This window comes from Elephantulus edwardii, unplaced genomic scaffold (genome assembly GCF_000299155.1).
Source record: "Elephantulus edwardii isolate Elephantulus edwardi_28Jun2011 unplaced genomic scaffold, EleEdw1.0 scaffold00391, whole genome shotgun sequence".
Lineage (NCBI taxonomy): Eukaryota > Metazoa > Chordata > Mammalia > Macroscelidea > Macroscelididae > Elephantulus > Elephantulus edwardii.
This window is the reverse complement of record NW_006400141.1, coordinates 980404-990039: the sequence shown is the minus strand read 5'-3', so window position 1 is coordinate 990039 and position 9636 is coordinate 980404. Positions and strand designations below refer to the sequence as shown.

The 9636-nt window shown below is 40.7% G+C and overlaps 1 non-coding gene across 1 annotated transcript; it reads left to right on the top strand.

The window, feature by feature from the left end:
• Positions 1-5348: 5348 nt before the first annotated feature.
• On the top strand, positions 5349-5442 carry TRNAI-UAU. Its single transcript has 2 exons — positions 5349-5386; positions 5407-5442. It is a non-coding gene; the product is annotated as a tRNA-Ile (tRNA).
• Positions 5443-9636: the final 4194 nt, after the last annotated feature.

The window sequence follows — 9636 nt, the reverse complement described above, 5'->3', positions numbered from 1 at the left end:
GTTGTGTCATCTGCATAACGCAGATTGTTGATAGATCATCCACCAATCCTAACGCCACGCCTCTCCTCATAGAGCCCCGCCTCTCGGATAATCTGCTCTGCATACAGGTTGAAAAGGTATGGAGACAGGACACATCCCTGACATACACCCTTCACAATTTTGAACCATGCAGTGTTGCCCTGCTCTGTTCTGACGACTGTCTCTTGGTCCAAGTATAGGTTTCACATCAGCACGATTAAATGTTCTGGGATTCCCATTTCTTCATTAATTTCATAAGTCATTCCTTGTGCCTACTGCACACATCTTTGTCCCAGGGCACTTAGTGCCTCCCTGGACTTTCAGCTGCTGAGTGGTTGCTATGTAGCATTAACTCCACAGACATGGCTGTGATGAACTTCCACAAGATGATCTCATGCTGAATTATGTGGGGAAGTTCCACAGAATCATTGCTCTTGTGCATGGAGAGATAGTGTTCTATTAAGAAACACAGCACACAGGGGAAAATCTGGATCTTCATTTTTAGGCTAAACTTTTTCTGACAGGACGATTAGTGGAGCAGCCAGAGCTTTTATCTTCCAATCTGAAAAATTTAATGTTGGGATTCAAGGTGAATTTACTTTTCTGTGAATAAATGGTTAGTAGACTTACCTGTTTCAAGAAGAAAATGAAACCAAACTTAAACATTAAGTAAGAAAATACATAGTTTTCATTATTCCTCTTACAAGTGGGTTTAAAGTTGCAACCAGAAGTTGGTATAAATTGCTGGGAAATTAAACCCCTTTTATTGGAGGAAAGTCCCAGAGCAGATAGACTGATTGTTTATGTTTTGTTTATGCATAGATTTTGTTGCTATTAATTGGTTTTTGCTTGTTTGACCATCTGGGAAGAGAGAACCTTTTCTCTTCAGAAAGAATCTGTGGAGGCAGCCCAGGTTTAATAGAGATAAGTAAAACAAGTCATGGAGCCAAGCAGGTAAGTGGCATTTAACTGAGCTCATAATGTAAAACATCACAAAGCAGGTGATCTTTGAACTTTCCTTCCATAGAGGTTCATAACAACTAAAGTATGCTAAATTCTCCTAGCCTTCCTGATGAACTTGACAAGCAGGGACGCTAGAACACATTACTTTTCACTGTTCTGGAAGAAGCTTTAGAGATCTGATCAAAGGTGTGAGGTGAAGATTCTTTCAGCTTGCATGATTAGCTTCACAGATGTGATTACTAGCCTGTGAGAAATCCCAAAGCAGGGTGAAGGATAACCACAAACCACAGTCTGGTACAGACTGATCAGTTTGAAAACAGGAAGAAAAACAAACAAAGTGGGGGGTGGGGGGGGAGTCCCCAAAACTCTGACTCATGACAATCTCCAGAGACTATAAACATTCACAAGAACATCTTTCCTCCCAGTGTCACCCGAAGACTCAAACTCCTGATCCCTTGGTTAGCAGGACAGATCATAGTAAATGAGGCTACCAGGAGACCTTATCAAAACAGACCTCAAATCCCAAATTCACTGTCACTGGGTCTATTTTGACACACAGCGAAGGTTTCTGAGGCTGCACCACTTTAGGGGAGAAAATGAATAGTCATCTTTCTCCCGCAGAACAGCTGTTAGCAGTCCCACAAGTTCCCAGGGCAGAAAACACAACAGTTATTAAAGGAGGTACCCAGCAAGTAGGTAAAAGAAAGGAAGTGATGATGGGAAAAAACCGTAAGGCTGTCTTTTATGTCCAGGAATATAGTTACTCTTCCACAATTTCAAAGGAAAAATTTGAGCTATATCTTCTAAGAGTACAACGTGGCAATGAAATTCATGAAAGGGCAGCGTGGGCTGTGGCTAAGGCCTGTCTCCTGCTCTCCAGCCCACCTTTCTGTCCTTCCTTGCTTCCTCTCAACAACTTTCAGGGTATAAGAGGCTAGAAACACTCATCCATCCACTGGGCCTGGATTCTGTTTCTGCAGAAGCCCAGAGCTCCCAGAAGCAACTGTGGGCCAAGTCACTCATCACCTTCATAGTTGTGTGGTGGTCTCTGTGCAGCGTGGAGTTGAGGTTGAGGCACTAAAACGGAAAGTAGCTTATGCTGCACTTGATCCTGACTTTGCCCTTCCCACCACCACTGACAAGAAATGCCTTTAAGATTCTTCTGGTCCCTCCATCAAGGATTCATCTAAAACAAACAAACAAACAAACAAACAAAATTAAAAAAAATTTTTAAAAAAAGGATTCAGGAACTGTCTCTCTTCACATAAGATAAATTCCAAGAATTATTATTTATAGCTGCCAGCAGAGGTTCTAACCCCCAAGTAGCTTTGCAGGAGAAATATGAGGCAGTAATGGTTACAACCCAGCACACTCCAGGGTTCCTCTTATGAGGTCACAGTGCTCAGGTTTGACTAGAGGGCAGACTATAACAGTGCACATAAAAAAGGTTAATCAAGAGAGGCAGATAGAGGTTGTATTATAAATTGCCTTAAGGTTATGGTAACACACATTTTATTTAGTTCTGCTAATTAAAGATTGGATGGTTTAGAAAGACCCACCAGAATACTGTGTGGAGCATGAACTGTGGAATGAACACAGAGGAGGCTGGTAAATTACCTAGGAAGCTGTTATGAAGGTATAGGATATTCCAGATGTATTGCGATGGGAAATTCTGCTGTTAGGAACCTCTCCAAAGCACTGAAGAGCAATGGTGTCTTTCTGGAGACTAAGGTGTGTCTGATACAGGCCATGGTCCTTGTTATGCATCAGAGAATTGGACAATGACTAGGAAGGGTAGAAGGAGAATTGATGCCTTTGAGCTGTGGTGCTGGAGAAGAATATTGAGGGTACCATGGACTGCTAAGAAAACAAACAGATTCATCTTGGAGAGGGTTAAAGCAGGCTGATCCTTGGAGGCTTCGTCTAACATACTTTGGACATGTAAGGAGGGACCATCCTTGGAGAGAAACATCATGCTTGGGAGGGTGGAGGGATGGCGCAGAAGGGGAAGGCCCTCTATGAGTTGGATTGATTCAATGACTTGGGTAATCAGGATGGGTGTATTGGAGACAGTGTGATTGACACAGGACAGAGCAGAGTTTAGGGCTGTTGTACATAGGGTCGCTATGAGTCCCAAGTGGCACAATGGCACCTAACAACAACAACAATATTGGTAAGAAGAGTTTGGATTTTTAGTGTCTTGATGTAGAGCAGATAGGACTCCCAGTAAATGATGAAGTGTTTTTGAGCACAAACCTTGAACTACCTTGTATGAATCCCCTGCTTTGTAAATTGTCAGGTGAATGACCACTTGGACAAGTCACTTAATCATCTTGGTTTCCAGTTTCCTCTTTTGTAAGGAGATGTCAATATTATTTCATTAGTATTATATAAGTTGATATAGCTACAGTGTTTAAAACAATACCTTAAGTATAGATGATAACTAGATTAGTAACACATACTCCTAGGTTTTGGACTTGAGCAACCTGGAAGGAAATGTCATCTAATGACATGGAAAGGCTATGGTGATGGCTGAAGCTAAATTACACCCACTAGATGTATAAGTGAAGTTGTAAGATGTGTAGATAAAGTAAGGAGCTCTGTATAATAGAGCTGAGCTGAGTATAACTTTAAGAAATAAATGTCATAGTGAACTTCCAGTGATCTTTAATGTGTAAGAAATAGGTGACATTCTCTAGGGAAAAGTCCTTAGAAAGTAGTACAATGATAGAGCTATAAAATATTCCAGCACTGAGAAGTGCAGTAGAAGACTTAGTGACATACATGAGCAAGTTCAAAAGGAAAGAGGGATGAAGAGGTGACTTGTTTAGATGACTTGGAGCATCTGGGGAATTTTATAGGCCTGAGAAAGGAAAGATAGCAAAAAAATGATATGTGAAGTGGTGTAGCTTTGATATAAAGTTGGTTTTCAGAACTGGTTAGTACCAGTTCTTATCATTCTATCAGAGAGAGGTTTTTTTTTGTTTGTTTGTTTGTTTTGTTTTTCTTTTTACCTTCTTAGCTAAAGGTTATAGGCATGTGATACAATGATCAAGACTCCAGCAATGTAAGACATTTGCCCAGAAAGGAATCACACAGAGGAAACAATGATAAAGGAATCATGCGGAAACAGTGATGGAAAGAAAACAAAGAACCATTTTATTATCTAGGTTTGTGGCCTAACCCCCAAAAGTGCTCTTTTTTAAATAAATTGAGCTGGAACAAGTGTAACTTCAGTCCAATTCCATATTCTAGGTTTGACCTTTCTTTAGATGACCTCAAGAAAGGAAAAAAAGGGCTTAAGGAGTCCACAGTAGCCTATTTTTGCAGGTATCCATTCTGACTCAAGGCAATCTCACATATGCCAAGTACAACTGGGCCCTATAGGGTTTTCAAGTCTGTGATCTTTCTGAAACAGATCACCAGACTAGTCTTTCACGGTGCCACTGGGTGTATTCAAACCAACTTTTCAGCTCTTAATCTCCATGGGGAGTTCTACTCCATATTTCCGCACATAGATGTGCCTCACTTGTAATGTTGGAGAAGATTGTCAGAAGGTCAAACAAATAAGTGTTGGAGAAGGTGCAGCCAAGGTGCTCTCTAGAAGCAAGGAAAGGAAGCGGAAGCTTTGTCTCACATTATTTTAGGGCATGTTGTTAGGAAGAGACAGCACTTGGGAAAAGACGTCATGCTGGGAAAGGCGGAGGGTCAGAGAAAGTGATTGATAGTGACTTTAACAATGGTCTCAAGTATATCAGAGATGATTAAGATGACACAGGACAGGACACGGTTAGATCTGTTATTCATAGGGTATCTATGAGTCGTGCTGGACTCATGGTACCTAACAACAACAACAACAAAGTCTTGGAATGATACAAATTGGATAATTGGTCCAATTAATTATGGGGAGGATTGGGGGCAGAAGTAAAGATGGGGTAGAGAACTCAAGGGCTCATTTTCTCTTATAGAGTAACAGGATTCTCAGGTCTGATTATTATCTGATTACAGAGAGAGGAAAGGACTCAGACCCAGGCAAAAGCGAAAGGCTCGGCCACACTGAGAATCCACTTGGGGGCGCCAGAATTTCGAGTATCTGCAGTTTACTCCGTTGGCAGGGAAGAAAGGTCCCGCCTACGTTTCCGCTAACAGGATTCCCCCTCCCACTCCCTTCCCGGTGCCTACCGGACTGGAGTTCACGGTGTGGTGAACAATTTGGAGTTCAAGGTGCTGTGAAGATAGTTTACTGAGGTGCTTTGGTCCTCGTGGGCCAAAGGTACTAAAGCCACAAAAGTACTAGAACCACAAAGACGAAAGGAAACAAGATATTCCAAAGAAGGTGATATAATTAACCTCCGGTAAGATAGGTAGCTCCAGTGGCGCAATCGGTTAGCGCGCGGTACTTATAAGGCAGTATGTGTGCGAGGAATGCCGAGGTTGTGAGTTCGATCCTCACCTGGAGCAATGTTTTCCCACCCGAAGACTGAATTACTGAAGGAGGACTTGAATGTCCTAATGTGTGTAAAATAAAATGTGTCTGCATCTACTGCAGGCCAATTGGTGTTGCACTACATTTGGTTTTACGCTAGTGTTTATTCATTTTCTCTGGGCAAATTATAGGCAAACGCAAGTAATATATGACTGAATCCTGTGTCATTGTCTTTTCACCAAGTCTGTCTTTTCTTTCTGTGCAACACTAAATCGTCATTCTAGTATGAAATTATTTTATTCTTATATTCAAACACTTATGCTGCAAACTGACTCCTGTAAAGAAAATCTGACAGTCGTTGTTTCTTGGGAAGCACCTGGCATCTCCTGAGTATGTATGAGGAAACTTCCTTGAAGTGAGCTAAGCATTGATCTGCATTTGAGGGAACTCAAAGATGAGAAATTGTACTGAATTTCTTTTTCTGGATTTGGGGGAACAAAATGCTGACATCTGACAACCACATTGCCTACAGTATCGTCACTCACTTAAATTTCCCCCCAGTGGAATGGCACGAAGAAGCATTCAGTAACAAACCCAAAGGGTACCTGGGGTAGTCCACCCATTGGGTCTGGTGATTTGCTACAGTTTTACTTTGAAGCATGCAAAATCACCATGAGTCGGAAATAACTCTAAGAGCAATAACTCCAAGGGCATCTGGTTGTTTGGTAGGTAGGTTGGTTGGCTGATACACTGTATTATTATTCAATCCAAAAATGCAAAAATCTACACTGCAAGCAGTTCAAATCCACCTGGCGCTCAGAGGGAGAAAGATGGGCAATCTTCTCCTGAGGGATTAACTGCCCCTGAAAACCTGTAGAGTCATCTGTGGGTAAGCTATGGCTTGGTTCTGACTACATGGTATGCAACAACAACAGCAGCAGCACTGTAATTTGTAGTAGAACACTGAATTGTTTAAAATTAAGAAAGGGAGTGTGTGTGTCAGGGTTGTATTCTCTCTCCATACCTATTCAATCTGTATGCTGAGCAAATTGTTCAAGAAGCTGACATCTATGAAGAAGAATGTGGCATCAAGATCTGAGGAAGAATAATCAATAACTTGTGTTATGCAGATGACACAACTTTGTTTGCTGAAAGTGAGGAGGACTTGAAGCATACAGACTTCATTATGGATCTCATCTCAGTGTCAAGAAAACGAAGTTCTTACCACTAGACCAATAAGCAACATCACGATAGGTAAAAATATTGAAGTTGTCAACAACTTCATTTTACTTGGGTCCACAATCAACACCTTTGGCACCAGTCGTAAGGAAATCAGGAGATGTGCTGTCCTGGAAAAATCTCAGTCAGGGACCTCTCCAAATTATTGAACAGCAATGAGTGTCAGTTTGAGGACTAAGGTGCATCTCATTCATGCTATGGTCTTTCTAGTCATTTGCTGTTTATTTGAGAGCTAGACAGCAACTAAGGATGACAGAAGAAGAATTTATACCTTTGAATTGTGGTGTTGGAGAAGAGTACTGAATATCCATGGACTGCCAAAAGTATTCTTGGAGAAATAAAATGTCTTAGAGAAATTAAGCCTAGGTGCTCCATGGAGGGAAAGATGATAAACAATGAATAAGGATGACAGAAAAAGAATCAATGTCTTTGAATTATGATGTTGGTGGTGAAGTGTGTTGAATATCCCATGGACTGCCAAAATAAAAAGCAAGTCAGTCTGGGAGGAAGTGCAACCAGGGCATTCTTTTAGAGGCAAGGATAGTGAAACTCCATCTCACATACTTTGGACATGTTGTTAAGAGGGACCAGTCCTTGGAAAAAGACATTACGGTGGGAAAGGTTGAGAGTCAGAGAAAGAAAGGAAAACTCTCGACAAGATGGATTGACACAGTGATTGGAAAAATGGACTGAGGATTTCAGGGACAGTGAGGATTGTGCAGGACAAAACAAAGTACAGCTTTCAGATGCTGGATGCAACAGAAGCATGAGAAAATACTATGACTTGAATCATATTTTCATCGTCAGCACTTTGGAGAGGTCTTTTACAGCAGATTTTCTTGACTGCTGTCACTACAGGTATTTAGGAAGCTCTGGGGCCTAGTAGTCCTAGTAGTAAGAGACTGCACTGCAATCCCAAAGGTATGTGGTTCAAATCCACCAGCTGAGGAGAAAGATGGGGCAATCTCCTTCTGTGTGATTAACAGCCTCTGAAAACCTGCTTGGAGGGTCAGCTACGGGCTGGTTCTGACTTGGTACTCAGTAATAAACATGGGTGTTGATTGTGGATCCTAGTAAAATGAAATCATTGATAATTTCAATCTTTTCCCTATATCTTGGTGTTGCCTAGTGGTGAGGTCTTTTTTGAGAAATATTCCTTTGCCATAATGACCTTTTTCCTTTTAAATAGACTTGTGGATTTTTAGGGTATTTGGGGTTCTGTCTCCCAGAGTCAGGGCCTTCCACAGAGGGCAGCTCTTCCAGCAGCTCCTGGATTCCCAGGAAAAAGTGCTTTCTTTGGCTCCTGTTGACTTGATTACACTAGTCTTTTTCTATAGAACTTGGGGTAGCCTGGGTGAGTATCTTTTGGGTATTTGAAGCCCCATCTTGTAGCTGAGGTTCTGAAATATTTTATTACTAGCTTATTTTCATTATTAGTTTACTTTTAGTTTTGTTTACCCTGGATTTGTTTTCCATTTCCTCTCCCCCCCCCATTTTGATTTATATAAGGAGTAATTTTACTTGTTGGGTCTCACATGGGTCATGGAGAGTAAGTCTGCTTTCAAAGAATTCAGCCACAAAACTTGGGCACAGGCAATTAAATTCCATTAAGACATCTGTTAGCAGAGTAACCATTAAAGGCAGCTCCAGTTAGGAGATGGGTTAGAACAGTAGTCAGCTTCTGGGATGCACGCAAACTGTCCTGCATCCGTAGTAGATCACTATTGAAAAAGCCAAATATCTTACAAATTCCACAGCATTGGGATCACCAAGATTTTAAGAAAATCAAAAGCAGTATTCCATTTAGCTATAATTGTGAACTATTTAACTCTTTCTATTCAAAATTCCCCATTGCCATCAAATTGGAATTGACTCATGCCTGATGCTTTAGTGGCTTTTTGGAAGCTGTGAAGTGCAGAGGAGAAGATTAGCTTTAGGATACTCTTCTCACTGCCTTTCAAACAATTTGGAACCCTGAACTATTATTTAGACTAGCACAACCTTCTCCTTATCTAAAAGGCCCAAACCTAACCCATTGCTATCGAGTCAATTTCAACTCTTAGTGACCTTGTAAGACAAAGTACTCATAGAGTTTACAGGGCTGTCATATTTAATGCAGTAGACTGACCTATCATTCATCTGTTAGGTTACCTACTGAGCAGTAGTTACCAAATCTCCTTATATATCTTATCAACTTCTTATTATATATACGTATTTATATATACGTATGCACACACGTGTAATTTAAGGAGCCCTGGTTCATGTGAAATGTTGGCAGTTCAAATTTACCAGTGATTTTGAGGGAGAAAACATCGGCAGTCTTCTCCCGTAAAAACTTATAAACTTAGAAATGCAATGGAGGATCACTATGAGTTGGAATCAACTTGACATGTGTGAGTTTTGTATATTTACTCTATATAAGCCTTAATTTGATACATGCAGGAAAAAAGATCCCTAAACCACATCCTCTTAGATCTGGACAGAGTCAGTATAGAAAGTGATTTCCCCACCTCTCAATGAGCAGGGCTTGTGGATATTCAAGAGGATAGTCCTACTAATCAGCAAAAAGGGGCTGAGATTGGCATAAGCAAGTGTTATACCTGATTTAATATTGCAAATTATAAAATAATTTACCGTTATGGAATCTACATAAAAGAATAAAATGAAATCTGCCCAATTAGAAAAAAGATGGAAATGGACCATAAGAATGAGGACACTTTGAGTAGTTCTAATTTCTGGACTGGGTTTTATTGATTTATGTAAACTTGGAACTCTGAATGTAGACAAGCTTATGATGTTTATATGGAAGAAAAGCCATGTGACCACTGCTCCAGCCTACAAGGCTCTGAAAGATCATGTCTTTCAGAGCCATGTTGTTGTGTGTTGGTTTCAGTGTGTTTTTAGAGGCAGTAAATTACAAACTGTGGCTGACTCTGAGAAGAATGGGAATCCCAGAACATTTAATCGTGCTAATGCGAAACCTATACTTG